Here is a 23,891-nt window from a genome sequence, read left to right on the forward strand (position 1 = left end):
ATCCAATTCAGGTTTTGCCTCTCTCAAAATTCAAGCTTCGCAAAACCATCAACATCTTCTTATCAAACCGAAGAAAAAGAGCAGCTTTAATTATTTTTTAAACATTCTGTCTAGAAAAAAAAAAGCCAGGCTAAACTCTACAGACTCTGCAACATTAGTTTGCTGAGGACTTCACCTATTTTGGATACTGGAGCTAGAATTCACAAAATAGTTCCCACTGCTAGGAACTCTTCAGCATTTTGAAATACTGAAAAGAAAATCTGGGAAACACATTATGCTGTGTTTATACACACACAGAGTACACAACTTTCAAAGCTCTTAGTCCTCGTGTGTATGTTCCTTTACTGGAATTAATGCTTTTCATCATGTTGACTGCATGCAGGACCCAATCCTGAAATATTCCTGCGTGCCAGGTACTTATAACAATAATATTAAATGTGGATTCACTGCAAGGCTGAGCTACTCAATAGAGTTACCTCCCTGTATACCTCAGGTCAACACACCCACTCACAACCAGACTTATTTATACACTCTGTATGAATTTTTGCTAAGAAATATCAACAAAAACACTAGCCTGAAATAGTGAGAATTAGAATGCAAAATTTAAAAACTCATGATATGACTAAGAAGACATACAGCAAAGGTACTCCACTAGGAAACATGCACAAAGCTGGGAGAAAGAATCATTCCTGCAATCCAAATATAAAGCACAGGAGATGAGCTCATTCTGGGGACATGACACAGTCCTGAGAGATTTTCCTTTGGTTAAATATTCAGAAAGCACAAAGTCACGATTTTTTCCTTCAAACCTTAGCATAATGAACTACATTTCTTTAACATTTGTACCATGTTTCAGAGAGCACAACTCTTTTTTTTTCTTCAGGAATATCAAAGGTTTGGTTTCATGAATGAATTTCAAGACATTCTTTGTGTGACACTAAAGACAACATCATAAACAGAAAAAAAAAAAAGAAAATGGTTAATGTAAATAAATCAAAGTCATTCTATACTTCTCCGGCCATCTGTCTCCCCATAAACGCACACGCGAAAAATAGAATTTGCTAAAAGCAGCTATTCTAGAAGTCTATCACATCATTGTTCCAAGTAAAAAAACAAGAGCAGAAAGTGTTAACAGTATCATCTTACCTGCCTTTTAAGCAAAAGTGTAAAAAACACAACACACAAGAAAGCCTGGGAGCTGACAAAGACTCTGGATTAGTGACAGCGATTGACCCAGTGAAAATGAATCTGACTCACATTTTCTTTAAGTGAAACAGATTACTCCCCTACATATTGACACATCAAAAATATGATTACAGCTCAACTTGAAATTACAGTGTGTACCATACACCTCTATGCTCTTAGCAGGTTTGCTCATCAAAGCACTCTTTCAACTACAAGTATTTTTTATGATCCCATAAATGTTGTGCTAATAGTTTTGAACTGAGGAAGGTAAATGCACCTTATGTTAGGCTGCTTTGCATAGACTCATTTCATAAACTCTCTAGTAGCTGATGAGTAACAGCCCCAGATTTTTTACCTCTATAGTTAATGAAAAGTTTTAAATTAGATAAGTCTTGAATTTCCTAAAACTTAAGTGTGAAACTGGTTAGTTTTATTAGCAGCACCATAAATTTCACAGGAGTGTATCAAGGTGACCCTTGATATATATTAATATCTGTAAAAGCAGTACCTAAAAGGCAGTATTTTTAAAGTAACATAACACAAAATCTTTTGTATGTCTCTGTTTTGTGTATCTGCAAGCAGTAGGATTCAATGAAGGATACATTTGCAATTTATAGGGAGGAAATTATGTAATGAATGATAATGACAGTAGCACAAACAGAATACTGTCTTTTCACAGTTTGTGTGACTTTGATGACAAAGAAAGCCATAAACAAGACCAAAGAGTGTAATGGGATTAATCCAAGATTATCTTAATTGATCCTCTCCATAAATATTACAGTGAAACCACATTCACTTAAGAGCATTCAAGAGGATAATGAGTAAGCAGGAATTACCTAACTTCAACGTCAGCATTGGGCTGACAATATCAAACAACCATTCAGAATACTGGACACAAATTAAACTAAGATAAAGATTAAAAGCTTCTGTCACTTACAGAAGGACCACCAAGAGACCTACCTATGTTTCAACTTTTGTTTATATAAGCAGGACAGATGAAGATAGCCGTAAACTTGAGACTACTTCAGTACGCCGGGGATACACTTCTTACCATATACTCATACTCCAGAAAAGTGAGATCAAGCCTTTTCCAAAGGTGATCTGGGTTATATTTTTGCCCACAAAGTCTGGAAGAGATGTTTTTATTTATCAAAGAAAATGTGGTAGGACTATTTGTAAGTGGTTCAAATATATTGAAGAGATAAGAAAGTGCCCTAAGTACCTACTCCAATATCTGGCCACTGTTTAAATAACACATAACTAAAAAATGTTAACTGTTAATAATCAAGGAAAGCTAAAAGCTTTACTTAAGGAGCTATGCATCATAAGTTAATCTTATCTTTATCAACTTAGTACGACAAAGAAGGAAACAAAGGCAAATATGTAACAAACAAAACATGCTGCCTATCACTAGCAGGTCAGGCATGTTTCATACAGAACGGAAAAAAAATATTTATATAAAGTTTTTCCTGGGAAAAAACCTTTTGTGTCTATATAACAGTCATTACTGTTACTGTTGTTGTGTTGCATATTTATGTTATTGAGGGTTTGGGGGTGCTCAGATTTAACCTAAGTCATCTGTTCACATCATATATTCCTGACAGTCCAAGTTTATATTTTCTGGTTTAAGATATACATAGAGAAACTGTCTGAGTCTGCAGGGACGGGGTTGGGAAAGCCAAAACACACCTGGAGTTGAATCTGGTGAGGGATGTGAAGAGCAACAACAAGGGCTTCTACAGATATTTCAGCAGCAAAAGAAAGACAAGGGAAAATGTGGGTCTGCTGTGGAAATGGAGCAAGGGACACGGCGACAGGATACATTGAAAACGTCAAGGTGATCAATGCCTTCTTCACCATTGTCTTTACTGGTAAGATAGGAATCCCAGGCCCCTGAGAGACAACAGGAAAGCTGAAGCAAGACTTTCTTAGCCTCAGTGGAAGAGAATCAGGTTAGGGAACATTTAAATGAACTGAAGAAGACATAAATAAATAAGTCCCTAGGACCTAATGGGATCTACTGGTTAGTGCTGAGGGAGTGGGCTGATGACCCTGCAAGGCCACTCTTAATAGTCTCAGAAAAGTTGTGGTAACTGGGAAAGGTTCCTGAGGACTAGAAGAAAGCAAATGTCACTGCCATCTTCAAGAAAGGCCAGGAGGAGGATTCAGGGAACTACAGGCCAGTCAGCCTCACCTCAGTCCCTACGAAAGTGTTGGGACAAATCCTCCAGAAAAACACTCCGAACATATTACAGATAAGGAAATTACAGAAATAGTCAGCATAGGGCCTGCGAAGGGAAAAACATGCTGCACCAATGCAAGAGCCTTCTATGATGAAAAGAGCAGTGCATGTTTGTCTTGATTTTAGATATTTTGCACGGCCTCCCATAACATCCTCATAGACATATTAATGAAATACAGATTAGATAAGTGGGCAGTCCATTCAGTGGACTGAAAACTGGCTGAACTGCCAGGATCAAAGGATTGTGTTCAGCACAAAGTCCAGCTGGAGGGCCGTCCCTGGGGTGATACCTAGGATAATAATTTTTAACCATTTTCCTCAGTGACACAGGTGATAGAACAGAATGCACACCCAGTGAGTTTGCTGGTGATGGAAAACTGTGAGGAGAGGCAGGTATGCCAAAGAGTTGTGCCATTCAGAGGGACTTCAACAGGTCAGAGAAAAGGGCCAACAGGAACTCATGAAGTTCAACAATGCAAAATGCAAAGTCCCGCATTCAGGGAGGAATAACCCCAGGCACCACTAGGGCCTGACCCACTTGAAAACAGCTCTGCAGAAAAGGACCTTGGGTCTTGATGGACACCAAGATGACCATGAGCCAGTAACGTGCCCTTGCAATACATTGACATCCTGGGTTGTATTAGGATAGGCATTGCTAGCAAGTCAAGGGAGGTGATCCTTCTCCTCTGCAAAGTCCTGGTGTGATACAGCTGGAGTGCTGGGTCCCAAGCTGGGCTCCCCAGTACAAGAGAGACAGGGACATACTGGATTGAGTCCAGCAAAGGACCACAGAGTTGATTAAGAGACTAGATCATCTGTCATGTGAGGGAAAGCTGAGAGAGCTGGGACCATTCAGCCTGGAGCAGAGAAGGCTCAGGGGCATCTTATCAACATGTACAAATATCTGATGGGGAAAGTAAAGAAGATGGAGTCAGAATCGTCTTGACAGGATGAGAGGCAATGGGCACAAACCGATATAGAAGAAATTTCATTTAACATAAGAAACACTTCATTATTGTGGGGGTGGTTGCACACCGGAACAGGCTGTCTACAAAGGCTGTGGAGTCTCCATCCTTGGAAACATTCAAAACCCACCTGGACACAGACCTGAGCAACTTGCTCTGGCTGACCCTGCTCTGAGCAGGGGACTGGACCAGGTGATCTCCAGGGACGCCTTCCTGCCTCAAACAGTCTCTGATTCTATATGTCAGGCACTACGATAAACTTCATGGTAAAACACAACACAATTGCATGTTCACTGTTTTCAGCCACCAGAACTATATCTATTCAATTATCCAGGCTGGGGGAAAAAAGAAATCAAAACCACTTTGGAATTAAACAAGTGGATACATAGCTATAAGAGAAAGCTGCAAAGTGAAGACAGACTAAGCTCATCCATAAAAAAAATACACAGAAATGAAAGTAGATTTCTGATCTGAATCACATACTGGAGCAAATCCAGCAGAGGCCACAAAGCTGCTGAAGGGCTGGAGCCCAGAACGTAGGAGGAGAAACTGAGGGAGCTGGGCCTCTTCAGCCCACAGAAGAGAAGGCTCAGGGGAGATCTCATTGCTGTCTACAACTGCCTGACCAGAGGATACAGAGAAAACAGAGCCAGACTCTTCTTGGAGCTTCACAGTGGAATAACAAAAGGCAACAAACATAAATTGGAACATGGGAAATTCTGATTAGATATAAGGACTTTCATTTGTTTGTTTTATCTTGAGAGTGGTCAAACAGGGTGTCCAGACAGTTGCGGAATCTCCTTATGGAGGAATTCAATTCAATTAAAGACACAACTGAACACAATTCTGACCAACCAGATCAAATTAGATCTGTTTTGAGTAGGGCGTTGGACTAAAGACTTCTAGAGGTCCCTTCCAACCTCATTTATACCATGATGCTGTAATCACCATGATTGAGAAAGACTAAGAACATAACCTGTAGGATGCTTTACAAGCATAAATACATGGAGTACACATAGGAGCTTGTAACTGCTTTTTTCTTGATGAAACTTGAAAGAATGAGAAAATGCATGTCATAAAAGACAATGAACTTCTCCTCTTTCAAACTGGTTACTGAGAACCATCTCCGTGAAACTATCAGCAAGAAGTTACCTTTGTCATCAAAGACTGGTTTGGAAGATTTACATAACTGACCCTTATTTACATGTATTTTATTAAGTACATAACGAATTACAAAAATACAATGGCAAGCTTTTAAGTTCTGAAGTCACTTGTCATTTATACCTTTGACTGTTACCCTCTCATGACAGTGGGGTTTTTTCTCACAGATATTTGTACAGAACCAAGTGTTACCTAACTCCTGGTGAAGGTTCTTGGATGTACAGCAATCTTACACCAACAAAGCAAAGCAAAGCAAACCAAACCCGACCAAAAAATGTATTAAAGCCAGAGAAGGATCCTGAAAATATTTAGCAGACATACGTCTGTGGGTAGTGGTGGCATGAGGAGGGCCAGAAGATGAAGCTGGTCATTTCACTATATTTCTAACATTTGTTCTGGATAAACATACCAACACCAGCAGGTACAACCCCATGCTGGTAGCTATCACTAATGGCAGAACCCAAAGAGTGAAGGGATGTGCTGGGCAGACATTTGAAATCAGCTCAGCTGTTGATGCGCTATGGCTTTGTTCATACGTATGACAACACAAAAAAAAGCCTTTGCCCCTTCAGGCTTGGCACTATATAAACAGAGCTTTCCTTCTCCCACAAGCGTGCCAGGAAACCCGCACAGCACTGTGCTGGGTGGATAATATACTGGCAGCAGTGCCTCCTTCCCCCCTTCACTGGTTCCACAGTAACTGCAACCCCAGGATTTGGACCTCAAAGTGACCATCTCCCTCTGGCTGAATGTGCTTGGACCTCCTTCCCTCAGACCAGACCTGGGGTTACTGTCTCTATGAGTACCTCAACTGGTTCCAGTTAAGTTCAGGTTTTCTCCCACTGAGACTAATGACAGAGTGGTCAGTGACCAGAAAAAAACCCTCAGAGTGCTCTGCTATTTGTTCACAGGGGAGAAAAACTGGAACAAAAAGGTCTGAAAATAGATTCACATGCTTCCCTATTTTCCCTTGAAGTTTCTTGAATCCTCTTCTAATCCCCTTGTCTATTCCAAGCTCTTTCCCTAGACAAATATTGGCAATTAACGCTCCCTCTCCCCCCACCAAACTGATTTGTAACTGTTTACTGATCCTCTGTGCTCTAGATGCCAGCTAGAGAGAAGTGTTGTATCTTTTTACATTGGCTTCTAGATTCTAAATGAACTGTTACTTCAGTGCTATCATCATGCACTTTATCCAACAAATGCAAGGGCCAAAGCCACATAAAAAATAAAAAAAGCAAGTGATTATATAATAAAACTTTTTTTTTTTTTTTTTAAGTGTAGAAGAGACCCGAAAAGGAAATTAAACTACAGACTTCCAAAGTCGTTTTTATGCTACACTCTTACTGGCATAAATAGAACCAGCACTTCTTGGCACTGTGCTTGATAATATACAAATGTATTAGAAATTATTTCCCGGCCCTGAAGACTTCATATATTTTTTAGCTGCCCGAGAAACCTCTAAATCAGTGGTTTAATTCACTGGCTAGTGTTTCACAGTGTTCCTATAAGCTATAGAAGTTAAGTTAATTTTCTTCAGGGCATGAGTTTTAGGTTACATTTTTTGTTTGAGAGAAATACATTCCAAATGTCATCCATGTGCTTTCCTCTGCCTAGCAATCCCTTGCAGGCATCATCCTGCACATCTTTTACTAGGGAGTTAAGATGGGCATCTTCATTCTTTCCTACTGGGCTTTTCCTCCAAAAGATTAATTTCCAGTCTTCCTTGTTTGCTTTCTGCTGGGCTTGTATTCCCAGGCTACTTCTCTAGGAAATTGCATGCTTCAGACTATCTTTAAAATCTCAGAAGCCTGCTTTGAAAGGGCCAGCTTGTCCTAAAACAGGATCCAAAGATAAACTGGGGAGTCATCAGCTTCATAGACAAGCACCCAAAGGAGAAGGTCAGATTTTTATTCTTAAAAATCAATTGAAAGCATCTACTAGCTACGGTTGTTTAATAATATTTTTAGGATACTTTTGTAAAGTTTTCTCATTTGATTCATTTCACTTTAAATCTCTAATATGGTCTCTTATTCGTACTGTTGATTTATGCAGTAACAGATGTTAATAAATTGACTGTAATCACGTGCAACTAATGTTGCCATTGCCTATCTCTGCTATCCTTTTTATTCTATTTTTGCTCACCCTTTCACTAAGGCATAAATTCAACAAATAGTTGAAGGTTCCGAAGCTTGTTTCTTCAATTTTCCCCTGACTGGTATACTGGTACCAGTGTCAGAGTTCACCATTAGTACGCTCAGGCCAAAAGAAGGGTATCAAAAATGCCAGTGTCTCTGAATTCTTCAGAAACCCACTGAAACCTAAGAAAGACTAACTCAGCCCTCGTGAGACCTACTGAAATGTGAAATAAAAAAGCATAGAGCACTTTTATGAAGCACTGAAGCAGACCCCCTTGGAAATCCAGGGATTACTTTTCCTTTGGTGAATTCTAAATGGATCTGAAAGATTGAGGGATGATCTGTACTCTTCATGGACACTATTGCTTTTTATTTGTTCAAACTTCAGTCTGCTGAAGCTGTACTAATTTATTCCAGTATTGTGATAAATTATCACCACCTCAAAACAAAAATGTACACTCAGTGTGTGCTATAAATAATTACAATCAATTGTGTGCTACAAATAATCACAATTAATTTTGTAGAAAACAATCTGATTTTTGGTTCAGAGTAACTGTAATAGGGCAACCCTGATTTGATGCATTCTTGTGCTTTTCAAGTTCTTAAACACATCTCCAGTTCTGGGCCTGCTTTCCATGCATAAATATCTCTCAAATGGTACCAACCTGATCAGCCTCCTGTGTCTCATTTGCACTTGAGTCTGACCCAGAAACACAGTCACTGAGAGCCCAGGAAAGATACAGTCAACCTGCTTTTGGTTTGGGGCTTCTATACTAAAATTGAAATTTGCCTGAAGCAGCTCCTGGTCAAAACTGCAAATAATATTCTGCTCAGTGCTAGTTTGGTGTTTATTCAATGAGGAACAAGTACAAACTCTTCAGCTGTGAAGGTCTAAAGCTCTCCACTGAGCATGTAAAAATTGAAGCATTCTGAACCTGGCCATATTTGAGCAATTCTTGTAACACTATGAAAGGCACCCTCCCCTCTGCCTTACTACACTAGCTGAAGGGCAGAAGACACTTTCTGGAAGATATTGCCTAAATGTAAGTGGAAGGGAGGGTTTCCTCTAAATTTCTGAATTATTTTGGCAGAAAGGGAAAGGGAAGAATGAAGACGATGGATAATTTTAACTTAAAAAAATTCAGTTTGCCAGAAATGGATTGAAAGCAGAATAGAAAATGCTACGCACCATTCACAGACAACACTTGCCAGCCTGAAGGCAAAACGACTGTAAACCTGGATGATACAAAACAGCAGTTCTAAGCAACCATATACTGAATATTTTAAAACATTAAATGCATTAAAAAATAGAAATCCATACAACAGAAAGCCTATGTCCAAAGTCCAAGGAATAGCAGTGAGGCTAAGGGGAGCTGAAGAGTCTCTACAGCATTTAGCAGCACGTGCATAGTTACAAGTATGGAAGTGTTTAAAAACTGTGCTTTATTTTAAATGACTTTTTAAAAAAATGTTCTTTCAGGTGTATATTGACTTAAAGCATGAAAGTTCCAAGCCAAGAAACTGGCATTGCACTTCCTTCATCCATGTCATCAGCTTCACGCTGAGTCATAACAACACAGCTATCCCCCTACCTTTCAAGCTGTAGACTTAGTGTTTAAACGGTGACTTGTTTTTCCAGATACGCAGTGTAAAATCCCTAAAGACCTAGAAAAGGAAGGCAATAAAAGGCAGTTAGAAAAGCGCGTGTTTTACTAAGTTTGACTGGAGGTCTGTTAATTTTGTACAATTTCTGTTTTGAGATCTAGCTGAACACATCAGTGAGAAGCTAATTGAAACGATACTGGACTTCAGGCCTTCTGAATTTTCAACAGTATTGCGCTGATGAGGCAAACTTGGCAATATTAAATCATTAAGTCACATGCCAAATGTTCTGTTCGTAGCTACCTTCAAGTCCTTGGGCTGTGCTCACCATTTCTTCAAAATCGGTCTTTTTGTGAAGATACTTATTTATTCTTTTTCTTTCTTATAGCACAGATAGTTCTGAGGCTACTAGAGCACAATTAATTTGCATATTAAAATATTCCATGTCTACTTGGTCAATTAACACACAAACTCCACATATTTCTTTTTGTAAATTTACATTTCAAAGTAGGTGAGACATGCTACACCAAAATTAATAGCAGCTATGATAGGTCAGAAAAAAAGTAACATTATTCTTAGTGCAAAAAAAAAACCCCACTTTAAAAAGTCCATATTGTTTACTATCTTTCCTCATTTAACTTTGAAAAACTCCCTAACTTATTACTTTACACTAAGGAGAAAAATACCTACATTATCACTTGAAATAATGATTAAGGTTGCCTCCATTGCAAATTCTGATTATGAAATCTCTTTAGTTACAATATTAATAAATTGGCTTACAATCTTTCTATAACATATCAGAGCATCTCTTTCAACCAATTCATAGTCTAAACTAATAAATCTTGCAAAATGCAGAGAAATCAGACTCCAAAAGAAGTTGCTATGACATGACCATTTTTCCTCAAGTACCTTCAAAACCAAAACTCTTTATCTTGGGACACACTCGGCAGGGCATACAAAAGACCAAAGAAGAAGAAAACTCAAAAGTGATAAAATTTTAAACAACAATCTGGACTTTTAATATTGCTAGAAACATACAGGATCATTAAAACAATAACTATAACATCTAATACTTCAAAATATTCTATATATTTTTTAAACCAGGATTTTTCTTACTATATTCACCAGATGTTATTCCCACTAAACAAGAAGCTATCTATAACCATTAACTAAAATCAAATGAATTGAAGGATAGTTAGTCAGAAATAGCATCACTTCCGATATAGCTATAGTACTTCTTATCTAGCTATAGTGCTAATGTTTAATTATAAGCAAAAGGAAGACACGCGCACCAACACACACATGCACACAAATGCCAGAGTCCTTAAGAAATCATCACAGCATGATCTCCACTTACATATGTTTCCTTGTGGAGTGCTTATACTACGTTTGATGGAGACTGTGGAGTGGAAATATCAGCAAAGATCAACCATTGTAAATCCTTCTGCAAGCACTGGAACTGACACAGCTAATTAAACTGGTTCATATAAGAAACAGGCAAGTCCATAAACACAGTAGAAAGACGAGTAATTCAAGTAGTTAATTCGCATAACAAAAAGCAAGTCCATAAAGTTGTTTCCAATTCAACGCTGCCCTTAAGAAGTGAGGTCTCCTTAAAAGGGAACATGTAGAGGCAGTAAGGGTCATCAGCTCAGCACTAGACAGTACATGACATGGGCATGAATCAACTATCTGCTTCCAAAGAGAAGCAGGCTAAAAGTTCGTGGAAGGGACAGGAGAGGTCCTCTTGTCTCTGCTCAAGCCTCTCTCTACCAATTCCTGCATCATAGCATTCCTGAATATATTAAAAAGAAATCAAGTTTCAGTGCAAGAAACCCACAGCAAAGGTCCCAAAGTAAGCTATTAATTTCTCACTTTTGTATTATTACTTTTTAGAATTCAAAATATACATGCTTAGTAAGAGATACATGAATTACAATCCACTGTCTTGAATTTCAAAGCATCAGTTGTTGAAAGAGTCTCTTGACAAGAAGGTGGACCTCTTTGGGTTATTTGTTAATTAAATAAAATGGTATATATCCTGCACGTTTTACTGAAGTATTCACACTATAAAACCTTACTCTTCTATCTTGTCCCAAAGTAAAGAGAAAATAAATTTCATTTTCATATTGGTTTTAGTACTGGAACTAGCAAGACTCCTGGCATCGCTCCATATTACGGGTTTTGCCTTTCACCAAAGACAGCTTTGTTAATGTTATTGAAATAAGACCCACTGGATCTGAGCAAGCGAAAGTTCAAACCATTTTCCGGAGAGTCTGAGGGTACTTACTGGGAGAAGAGTGGGAAGGAATACAGACCAAGGAAACAAATGGCCCAGCTAGATGACCTGCAGAGTATTTGCTGAAGGAACAAACATCAGCTAGACTCAAACAGAATACAAAAATGTAAGGTATGGGTAGAACTGGATTTTGTCAGGTTGTTCTTATGTTGAGCTTGGAGAATAGGAACAGGAAGATGGGTGGAGGTGTAGGCTGTTCTGCCACACACACAACTTTCATCTTGATTCTGGTTTATATACCATACTTACAACACAATATAAACTCTTTGCATTCAGCCCCATTTTCACACAAAAAAAATATGGTTTCCCAAAAGCCAGCTGCTTTAGTTTTCCACAGCTCTTCCCTGTCAACAGCTAAGCCAGTTGTGAATGCTACCCAAAACTTTCACAAGGCAAAGGAAGGAGGAAGAAGGAAAAATGACACCCCTGTGCTCCGAGTGCAGAGTTTCACTGCTGTCTTGGGCATCGTGCTTCATGAGCTCCAACTGGGTTGCATAAGTGATCCCTGCAGCCAGCCATCCTGCCCTTCCCCATCAGCCTGGAAGGAACAGATGGAGCAAAACCAGGTTTTCTGCAGTGGTTTGAGTGACAACATACTGCATTTCCAGTTTTTAAAATATATACAAATGTCAAAGAGGGATCTAATGAAATGTGCTTGTTCACAAATGCATGCTGAAGTGAATAGAGAAAAAAATGTTGCCAGTGGCAAAGGAAATAACAAATAACATTTAAATACAGAAAGTCTCAGTGTACTGTGAAATACTATATACAATAAAAAATACAGAAAAACATTAGCACGCCAATTGCTTACAAGCCCATCTCACTGAAGATATGGGGTTTTTTTCCCCCCAAGTATTTAAATATTATTTTCAGATGTCCTAGCTGCAACTTTGGAAAGCATAATCCAGAAGATTTAATATAGCTACTGATACAGAAAAACTGCAAAAAGCTACAAAAATTCTAGTCAGTCATAGAGCACAAATCTTTATTTTATTACAACGTATGAATGAAAAACTGTTTTGGGAGGTAAAAGGTGGATACTGTGTTTCCATACTTAGTTTGGGCCCAATAGCTCAAATAACTTGCTGAAGGAACTCACCTACTTGCAAAATGAAAACATATAGATTAAAAGAAACTTGTTTCATAATTAACAAGTATTTTAATTAGACAAAGCGGCTTCCAAATTGATTTAACTGATCTTCCAAAATTAGAAATCAATTTCAGTAAACTTGCAACTTGTAGATCATCTCTGTACAGCATGCTCTAAGCCATTTGAAGATAATTGTTGTGAAACTTGTAAGTTGTCTGTACCTAAAGTTCAGACATAGAGAGGTCCTTTGTATTGCCAATGTCTTGGTATGTTTGAAGTAAGCCATATTTGTTTTCAGACAAAAATGTTTTCAAAATATTTTGCTTAAGGTAATATAACAGAGAACATGATATGCACCTCAAAGACATTGCCCTGGGGCTATTTTATTCTACAGTCATCTAATATAGGGACTTCCAAACTCCAAAGCACCTGGAACTGGCTGCCACCACAGAAAACATATTGAGCAGATGGCCTGCAACCTGTTTCAGCATGCAATCTCCATGGCCCTAAAACATTAATTTCAGTAAAATATGTAGTGAAACCTCATCAAAATGTGTGGTATTTGTTAAGTAGAATCTCATTTTAAAACCTTCTTGAATCAACATAACTTTAATTTGCATTTCATTGTGCTACTTACTCTGTGCCAGGCACATAACCCAAACCTATATCAGAACACCATATGTACCTCCTGCCAAAGAAAAAAACACCACTTATTAAATAAAAATAAGACTTAAAAAAGAGTGGGGCTACTTGTTTATGAGCAATATACTCTCTGATCACAAATGAACACTCAGTCTACAGAACCAGACTGGACCTAATCTGAAGTAAAAACCCCAAAAGTGTCCCGAGGTGTGGACATCAGGTCCTCAATACCAAATTTTTAGCATCCAGTTTTTCAGATTTGCTTCAATTGCACTCTGTTATTTGCTATATGTAAACAAGCAAACTGATGCATTATATTCTAATTACGCTTAAGTCTAAAGAGCTACATTTAGAGTTTTAAGAGCTTGATAAGCTTTCAGAATCATGCAGCTGTTCTCAGAAAGATGTAACAAAAGTGCCAAATCTTTAGGTTGGTGTCAGACATACAAAGCAAACATAAGGGGTTTAAACAAATGGACCCTTACTACTGTTTACTCAGGGGTAATTTGACCTGAACTGCCAGCAGTGTCCAGTGGTACTTCTCGGTGTGGGCAGCCACCACATTTCTGGGACCGTCCACTGCAACACCAGCCACATGAATACAAACAAAAAACCTGGGACCATCAGTTGTGCAAGTCAAACTGTACAGATGTGAGAGTTTTGAAACTAATATTCAGTGGCTTCCTAGCTTTTCACAAACACATTTTAAAAAGTGTTTCTTTTCTGCTAGCCAGCTTTACAGCTTGAACTTTATGTAAGTCATTTGTAAAGATATTTGTATACCAAACATCTGTAACAAACCTAGGATTTCATCCAGGCAGAGAAACACTAAACACGTTGACAGGTACCCTGGCCTCCCCGCTGGGCAGCTGACTGACCTGCAAACAGTTCCGGCTGCCAAACTGTGTCCTTTAAACAAGTTACACAGTAAAGTAGACTCATTCTACTGCTGCACTTCCCAAATATTTATTCATTCTCCTAAATCCTCATTCTGCATCCAATTGCTCTTTGGCAAGCTGCAGGGCCAAACACGTCAGGCCTCAGCTGCCTCTGGAGGCCCGCACGAGCTGCAGCCACTTTATTTTTCTCTTGTCCTAATAAACTCCCTTCAGATTTTTGGGCTGAGTTGTCCCCATCCATGTCCTTTCTAAATGCTTCCCCAGCATGGATTTAAGCTGTCCTCTGCAGCAACAAGTGAAGACACAAGCTGTACAAATTCCCTCTGCCATGGTACCTTTTCTTCTGGAAAGATACTGGGCGACTCAGGGCTCAGCAGATGTTGCTCTGGAGAAGCACCAATGACCAAAGAGGCAGTTCTGAAGTAATGCCATGAGGCACCTGGTTGTCCACAAAACAGGATGAACAGGAACAACAGAGAGACTTAGGGGGAGACCAGGGAGAAAGTTGCGCTATGATTTATTTAGAAGAAACTAAATACACGCCAAAAGAACAAGATTTCTGATCCTACAGTGAGCTTAACCAACTGTATTGATTTTTATCTCTGTCTCAGTAGCTTTAGCTCCCCTCACATTTCTGATGATTGGCAGTACATGCATATTTTCTATTACATTAGACTTGTCAGACAGTTCTCCAAAGATATCAAACTTCTATGGTACACCAGCGAAGTAAAATTTGCTTTCAGATTATGAGGTCTGTGGGTGGGCCTAGCTCCTCTAGGAGCTATGCTATGTTATGACAGAAGTCAAACACACACAGGCTCAGAAAACAGACCTTAGAACACCCGTTCTGTAAAACACTTTTCCTTAGTTATGAAACAGTAACTTTGCTCTGTCCTTATATGTAAGGACAGATTACAATACAGTGTAAATTATTCCATAGCAGCAAATCTCAGCTACAAAACGTGAAGAGTACATAGTCAAATGGTGGAGAAACTTCAGGTTGTATGAATAGATATATTTTAGTCTTCTATTAAATGTTGGTTTCATTCTATGATAAACTGTAGGGAGGAAATCAATGCTCGGTTTTAAAAAGCAAAAGCCTTACCTGAGCCCTGCTAAGCTTTACATTATCCGCTGATGCCTCCTTCCAGTTATCTTTCTAATTCCTAGCGGTATCTCAAATTCTGACTTTCCAATATGCAACTACCTTAGTCTACGAGCATGCTCAGCAGACTTTTTAGCTGAGCAGCTTAAATGCTAATTTTTAAACTGCAGTTTCCATGCTTAATAGTTTACAATGCACTAAAATCAAACCCAGCCTCTTTGTGAACTGTTACAAAATTCCCTGCCAAAACCGGTTCATCTCTCCCCAGCTGTTTTAGCTGCAGAAATTTTCAAAAAGTGCATAAAAAACACTTCAAAAGTTATTTTATTTTTCTCCCTTGTCTCAGAATCAGAGATGCTATTGTTACCATCTACTTTTCTCCCTAATATCAAAAAAACAAAAAACCCCACCAAACCAAAAAAAACCCCAAACCACCCAGCACTTTCTAAAGCTCTTCAACTTCTGAGCTTCACAGAAGTTACAATGCCAAAAAAATGTATCTAAAGGAAAACTGGAAAAGTTGTTAAACTTCATTACATGTATCACCTCTACTCCATTCACAGTAACTGTATCATGTAGGAAGTGTGTTAAAGGTGCTTTAACTTCATACCTAAGTCTATGCCAAAAATTTTAAAGCTACCCCTAACAAAGAGGGGAAAAGGAGTAGCTTTGCTTACTTTGTCACTTACACTGACCTATTTAAAAGGAGCTTTCACAGTAATTTAAAAGTAATCAATCACTTAAGGACAAGCCAATCTTTCTATTTACCCAAGCCAGACAAGGATTGCTTTTCTATTTTTATAAGGACTCACTACCTGGTAGGTGAAAAATAAAACAAAAACTTAAAGTATAAAAATAATTGACGTTGTCTTTTACTTAGCTTAACACATAAACTGGAGAGCAAATTTACAACCTTGAAAACTTAACACTTCTGAGTAGTATAAGATACATTTCTACAAGCCTCCAAAAAGCCAACGACTTGATGTATTGACTAAAGACGCCTCTTTCGGCCGTTCACCTCCCAGTCCTGCTTTGCTCCAATAAGTTGTCATTTTAATCCTCCAAGTGCTTCTGATGCACTTACACCGTAGCACATAGATAACATATGCTTTTTAGCTCAAGAACTTCCACAAGAAAGCATTTCACCCCAGCCAGCCTGGAAATGGAAAGATTTTACAAGAGGAAGAGTCTGTCTGCTGGTCTTGCTCTTCCTAAAATACCTTCTGCTGGTCACTGTGTTCCACCTCTGAGAGGGGTCCAGCCTCCTGGAGGTACCTGCAGGGGGAAGGACATGGGGTGCTTGGCCCAGCAGGGGGGAGGGGGAGACCCTGTCCCATTCCTGCTCCCTGAGGTGTGACAACGCAGAGCCAGCATGTGCTGTGACCATCCTGGCCACCACTAAGGCTAGTGGAGATACCTATGATCTGGTCCACAGTGCTGCAGACAATCACAAAGCTGAGGGGTGCCTTGCCACCCTGCAAAGCCTGGCACCCTCAGAGGAGACAAACCACAGGTGTGCGGCAGCTTGCTCTGGACCTGGCCCCAGGGGTCTCCTCCAGACCCAGCATGGGATGTGCTTTAGCCCCAGAAGAGCACTGTCACCTCTCCACTGGCCCGGCCAGTCACCACCTGAAGGATACAGTGAATGATTTGAACTCCTGACAATGGGCATCCGTGCCACACTGCTCCAGGGTAATGCATGATGGCGCAGGAGCATCCCATCCCTGGGTATTTGTCTGTACTGTCTCCCCTCAACAAGCAGCTCCCCCTCTCCATACTGATATTCTTCATGGTACAACGTAGTAGCCCTGGTGATGTTTGAACCCTCCTACTGCCAGACAGCACATAACCATACGCAACACTCTGTCCACTCCAGCAGCAGGAGACATTGAAGTTTATTATGGATCCCAGGTGACCAGAAACAGGGAGTCACTGCCATCTCCACCCATGTCACATCAACCACACTGCTCCCTGCCACAAAGCAGGCAGCTCATTCTGCCACCACTGGCAGCACTGCCTGGGCCTTTGGTAGAACCCAGCATGGCTGTGATTGACTGCAGAACTACAATCTGTATACCTTAGATGAGACAACTGCTTTAGCGAAAGATTTCAAGAAAAAATTATAACTAAAAATAAAAAAAAGAGGCTTCCTTCATTGCAAGGAAGATGAACAACTGCTCAAGAAATTGTTAAGAATACCTACTAACTTCAAGCCGGTTCATCTTTTCATGGGATTCATTTTTATTTTCACATACACTTTGATATCCTAAGGAATCAAGCTGGGTTTTTTAGTTGGTTGGGGTTTTTTGTTCCCCCTCCTCTCCCTTTTCCCTCCCCAGTAAAGTTCATGCTCCATTCAAATAGTAGCATTTAAAGACAGTATTCCTAAAAAAAGCAGTCTTACTCTTCTCCTTAGCACCAGGGAACAGTCTTCTACCATCAGAGAAGGAAAATGACAGTTTCTGTCCTTGGTGCAAGGGCCCATTTCTAGAAGACAAGGGCTCACTCTTCCTCCTCAGTATTCAGCCCATGAAGAAGGTTTCAGGTGCAAGCTCCTTTTTCTTGAAAAAAAATTCATTTCTTGATGCATTGTTTAAAAGGCATTTGAAATGGGTATAACCAGAGGTTATCCCTGGAAAAAGGGTTGGGCTGCTAATGAATATTACAAACCAGCATGATATCAGCTCTCCAGAGGAAGCGGGGGAAGAGTACCACCCTGAACAGGGCCCAGCAGCAATGAAAAAAATTGAATCCTGAGTTAAATGAGATGGGAGGCATTCCATAATATATTCAAGATTCATATTTTATTCACACAACTAGGGGAAATAATTAACCCTATAGATAAAATTTTGTAGTAATAGCAATAAACATGATTAGAAATAACATCATCACCTTGTAATCCCTAAAGTATACTCTGTTCTTCAGATGAAACTAGACCAAATCTAAAAGAAAGAGCATATACAGCCTCAGCCCATGCAGGGAAACCAGGAAAATATTCAGTCATGCAGAACATAAAGTACAGGGGAAGGAACAAGTAAATTAATAGTCCATTGGCAAGGATATAGTATGATATTTAAGAGTTTGATTGTTGCTCCCAGGCTCTGCCACTGTGAGCCTCTGGGCAAGTCACTTCACTCTGAGAACCAATTTATACATCTATAAATTAAACAAGAGAGTAGAGTCCTCTTGGCAGAGTGAGAACATTTATGCTGGGGGCAACAATTCTTAAAAAGACTTGGCACTAAGAGTGAACATGACTCTGCTGAACATGAGCTCCCGATGCGCTGTCGGGGCCGAAGGGAAAAATGCATCCCCGGAGGCCTCTGTGGAAGAAGCCTGAATAGGACTGGAGAACTTGGATTAACTATATACTTGGCACTCAAGCATCTAGTGTTGGAAGGCTGTATCAACGTCTGGTGTGTACAATTCAAGAAACTCACTAAAGAGCCTCATAAATAAAGGATTGGATGAAACTCTTTAATGCAGCTCCATTTATCCTATGAAAATTATGGCCGCCTTAATCATTGTCTACAAGAGTTTTGACAGGAGGCTCTTACAGCTAACATGCAACGCTACAAACAAGCTCCAACAGACAAATTCACATCAGATATATGATGCAGATACACAGCACTTCACCACTGGAACATCTTCCTAAGGGTGATGACAGGTTCTCTGTCCTTGACCCTTTTAAATTAAGATTGGATCTTGCATTCTGAAAATCATACTTCAAATAAGAATTCATTCAGATTACAGACAGAAGGTGAGCCTGAATGATCACATTATTTTGTTCTGCTTTTTCTTTTTAATCTATAAGCACCCACTACACTCAAGAATGATTTAGGCTTATGCAATTCAACAGACTTTGTAAAACAGTCTTGAAAGCTCTGATGAGAAGTCACAGTTCCAAAGTATTGTTCATGGAAATACTGGTTCCTTAGTATGATGTGATTCCCATATTGGTGAGTTAATTATTAAAGATACCCTTTTTCTTCTTATATATTAAATTAACAGAACAGCAAAGAATAACATACACAGTAAAACCACAGCATACAAAACACTGTATACACTGCACGGTTTAGACCAGTACACACAGTTGTGGAAAAGAGGTGAATGAGAAGATTTAAAAGTAACCAAATAAAAGCTTTTGGGGAAAAGCTCTGTTTAGGAGTATCTACCACAAAGGTATATCTTCACAAACCTGTTCCTGGCTGCGGGTTTTCTCCTCATCTAAATCTTCACTGTCAGGTATCTGAAGCTCCCCTGCAGCTGCTGCCTACCTTCCTTGCCAGCTCAGCCTGGGGCCTTCCCCAGCTGTGCACCACTTCTTGTCCTGCCTAGGACAGTGGTCTGAGTCTCCAGCATCTACACTCTCCAACTGGTAGATGACTCAGACCTTATGGGCCAAACAGCCTATAACCAATTAGTTCATTCAAGTAACATCTTTTGTCCTTAATTTACAGGGAGGGAGAAGACCATCCAACATGTGGGACATATTGCTTTTAGACACGAGGCACTAAGATTACTTTATGCTATTCAGGTTTTTGTTTGTTTGGTTTGTTTGTTTTTTTTAAAGGCAAAACAATAGGCTAGTTTCGTTGATACATGTTGCATCACTTCAGTAACACAAAGCAGTCATAAAACCTGTTTAATTGGCGTTTTAAGGCTGGTTTATGACTACAAGCATTGCTAAAGCATTACAAAGCAGAACAAGCACTCAACCCTTTCCCCGTTATCCCAGGCACTACAAACATCAACAGATATTTACACTGTGGTCTATCTATTTATTGATTAAATTGCCAATTACCATTTTCTGCTCTCTGATTTCTCCTCCATTCATCATGTGTTCAGCTACCTTCAGCTAGCAAGGACGAAAGACATCAAATGACATTTTGAGGTGACTTCTTGCTTTTATATGATATATACACATACCTATTGTATGCATCTAACAGAAGCTAAAACTCTGGCATGTACAAACTCAGAGGAAGACTTAAATGGATTGTGATATTAAAATCTGAAATTAAATTAAAACGCATGGTGCATTTTTAAACTTTACCTTCCACTGGTAACTTGAATTCATGCTAGAGTCATGTTTTATAGTTCTTTCTATAAAAATTTGGACTATGCAACTTTCTTTTTTTTAAAATGAAAATTAAGATTGTTAACTAATCTTATGACCTCAGGACTTTAAAAACTCAGTGCACCCCCCAAGTTTCCAATGCTACCCTTGTAAGTTCCCTGCATTAGAGATTTGCATTAAAGAAATCTTCAGGATGTTTTTTCCCCACATGCTGTACAGGTACAAAGGTGTTGATACAGGAGAACATTTAGCCATTTGCTGTAATAAGTAAGTAACTTGCAAAAAACTATATTGCTTAATAACTAAAGTATTTAAAATTTAGAAAATTATTACTATTTGGATTAAATAGAAGGTAAGCAAAACTTCTTTGTCCTAAGTTATATTTTTCTTCCAAGTTCAGAATCATAGAAAATATTACCATACTTAAAAACATACAAAATGAGCAATAGTAAATACTCGTTTTCTCTGTATAAATATAGCCCCATTATAGAATAGTAAATGCTCTACGGATTGTATCAAAGACATCATATACTGGACTAAAATTCACACTCCTTTATGAATACACAGTAAGATAAGTTCATAAGTACAAGATAGTGAAAACAGAACAATGAAAAAAAATAATAATCTGAAAATAAAGCCTCTAATGGATCTTGCCATCAACTACACCTGACTGAAAGCACGAAAATAGGGACCTTACAGGTTTCTCTGAATGCGTATTAAACAAATAGGCAACATCAGTGACGGATTCAGGCTTGCAGTTTCTGTTTGTCTTTGTTATTTTACCACAATTCTCCTTTAAAAAAGACGAAGCTTCATACAGCAATGGCTCCTTCCTTATTATAAATATTTTGATGGAAGATTGCCTTAGCATTCATTTTAAATGCACATGTAAGCAAATCAATTTTACTTCCTTGCTGTAGAATTCGAAAAACAGATAGAGCAGGGTTCAATGGGTCAAAACCATCCTAATCTTAGTTATATAAATAATTATATAATAAAAAGCAGTGAATAAATATCTAATAAAAAGTACCAGTAGGTTTTCTTTTTTAAAGGCAGATATTGTGAAACAATGACTCCAAGACTTACTTCTTTCCGGAAACAGCAAAAAAGGTGAAGAAAGTTAAAAGATAACTTCCTCTTGTGAAAATTTTAGATTTCTACCTCATGGTTTCCAGCCTATGCTAGCACTACATATCACCCAAGATGCCCAGTCTCAGCAACTGTGTGCAGGTCTTCATACAAGCACGTGTACTGTGGCATGGCTGCATCTATAATCTGATCATAATGGCTGTGGTACAGGGGGGCATTGTTCATTCTCTACACTGTCAAGGACCTGTAAATACGTGCTTGACCACATCTAGGGGAGAGGGATCAGAAGATCACATCTGCATGTAAATTAGATAAGCCAAGTTTCACAATTAGTTCCAATTTTCAGTTACATATATAAATATATCAATGCACGCACACATTTGTAGATCTATCTCTGAACTTATATTTAGTTTTATTGTCATCAACAGTATGCCAGCAGGATACTGTTCAAAGGAGTTGCTTTATAGATGCAATCAGGGATTTCAAATGGAAACTGTTTGCACCAAAAATTCTCCCTTCATCAAAACCAACTTGTCTATTTATGGAAACGTACTGGCTTTAATTTAAATGCCACTGGTACACAAAGACTAATGTGAGACTCTAACTGAAAAGATTTTAAGTGTTTCAATCTTATTGCAATAAATATTTTCCCTCCAATTTTTTTTTAATTCAGCATGTTTAATTACCAGGCTTCTGTTATTTCTCCTCTTTATAGAGCAATTCTAACAACACACTTCTAAGAGGGCTAAAATTACTCTATATATAATCTACCCGCAGGGCTGTGATCTGAATAGAAACTGTGTTACTTGATTCATAGCACAGTACGTTTCTGTTGTACATGTTTTTCTCTGTCACCATATGACAGAAGTACCAGCACAGTCTTTTCCAGTTTATCAACATTTGGGATGTCCCAAGTGAATCAAAAAAAATCTGCTTTTTGTAAAACTCGAGCAGCATGCAGCCTCTAAGCCAAGACTGAGCTCACCTTACAACATTTGAACCAACTCAGACAAATGAACATTTCTATGTTTGTCTTGCACAATCTTTTTTTTGAAGATTTTCCTCAAGCTACCAAGAAATACTCCTGCATGGCATGACCTGAACAGACTTCAGCATTGATCTGTTCTTGATTTTCTAAATTTATTGTTGACTATGAATAAATATATCAAGTAAAGTTTCTTTTTCTCAGCTTTCACTCACTGATCATTTACAAAACACTCTTTACAAAATTACCTTTGTAACAAGCTTCCAAGTTTTTGATTTTTCTACCTTTGAACTGAGAACTTCTATCTTTCCCCAAGTCTCCAGTTCTTCCAGGAAATCTATTCCATGGCCATTAATACCACAGTACCTATCCCATGGCTTTCCTCTCATTTAGGACACTAGATTCTCAAGGAACAAGGAACTGCCCTCACCCCAAACCAGGAGACTTTCAAGAGGTCTTCTGTGCAATGAAATAAGCAACATCATCTACCTCCCACCATCCACACTTATGGGGCACTACATAGAGCTGCTTTATGTTTTCCAGCTTTCCATACAAGTTTGCTTGAGCTCCTACAGAACCTGGTTTAGCAACACGGGACCTGATGGTGTTTGATTTTACTAATGAATTCTTCTTCAAAAGGAAAAAATGCATGAAGCACAAGTAGGACTGAGACTTCTACAAAGCCAACATGTGCTTCACTTACCTCGCATGCACTTCTACTGCATGATGTAGGAAACTCACCTCATCCTTTTCCTGTTCCCTGCTTCCCTTAGGGGCATTGCCTGTGCCCAGAAGGACTGTCTGGTGGGAAAGTAGCAAGAGTCCCTGGACGTTGAATGGACATGAATTTCCCAATCAGAGAAGGGGAAAAAAAGAAAATTAATAAAGTCATTTCACCTCCTACATTTGCACATATAGTGCATTTGCATGAGGATTTCCTAAGCTCAGAACACAGTAGTTTTCCTGTGCATGCATTAGTATTTCCTGCACAAATATATGGGAATCCTAAGCACATACCTAGCCTCTCTGTTTGACTGGGTGCTTTGCTTATCTTTGTCAAGAGGCAACTGAAGGAGGAAAAAGGAAAAGCGTTTCCTCTTGCAATAGGACTCTTCATATTACTTCATATTACATAATTATAACTATTGCACCGTTTCTGAACCCACCTGAGAAAACTGGTGACCTGAATCCATTGACTATACCAACAACTCCAACAGCCCAAACCAGAGCTTTTGGAAGTCAATAGAAAGCCACATATTGATTTATAGGCTGTTGGATGCAGGCCTTACCAGTTTATCAGTGTATGAGCATGTGCACTAAACTGTAACCAAATATATGCTTACATCTGGAAGCACTTTAAAAATGTGATTAAAATATAAAAACCATATGAAACATATGATTTTGCAGGAAAT

The 23,891-nt window shown here is 38.9% G+C and overlaps 1 long non-coding RNA gene across 4 annotated transcripts in view; it reads right to left on the reverse strand.

The window, feature by feature from the left end:
- Nucleotides 1-23,891, reverse strand: part of LOC106885784 — a 301,614-nt gene that overhangs the window by 207,644 nt on the left and 70,079 nt on the right. The window contains exon 2 of one of the 4 annotated variants that reach the window (XR_001411498.1): nucleotides 9,284-9,356. The exons of the other annotated variants lie outside the window; for them this stretch is intronic. This is a non-coding gene — a long non-coding RNA (uncharacterized LOC106885784). The remainder of the gene's footprint in view (nucleotides 1-9,283; nucleotides 9,357-23,891) is intronic. 4 annotated transcript variants of the gene reach the window in all.

This window comes from Calidris pugnax, unplaced genomic scaffold (assembly GCF_001431845.1).
Source record: "Calidris pugnax isolate Ruff unplaced genomic scaffold, ASM143184v1 scaffold25, whole genome shotgun sequence".
NCBI lineage: Eukaryota > Metazoa > Chordata > Aves > Charadriiformes > Scolopacidae > Calidris > Calidris pugnax.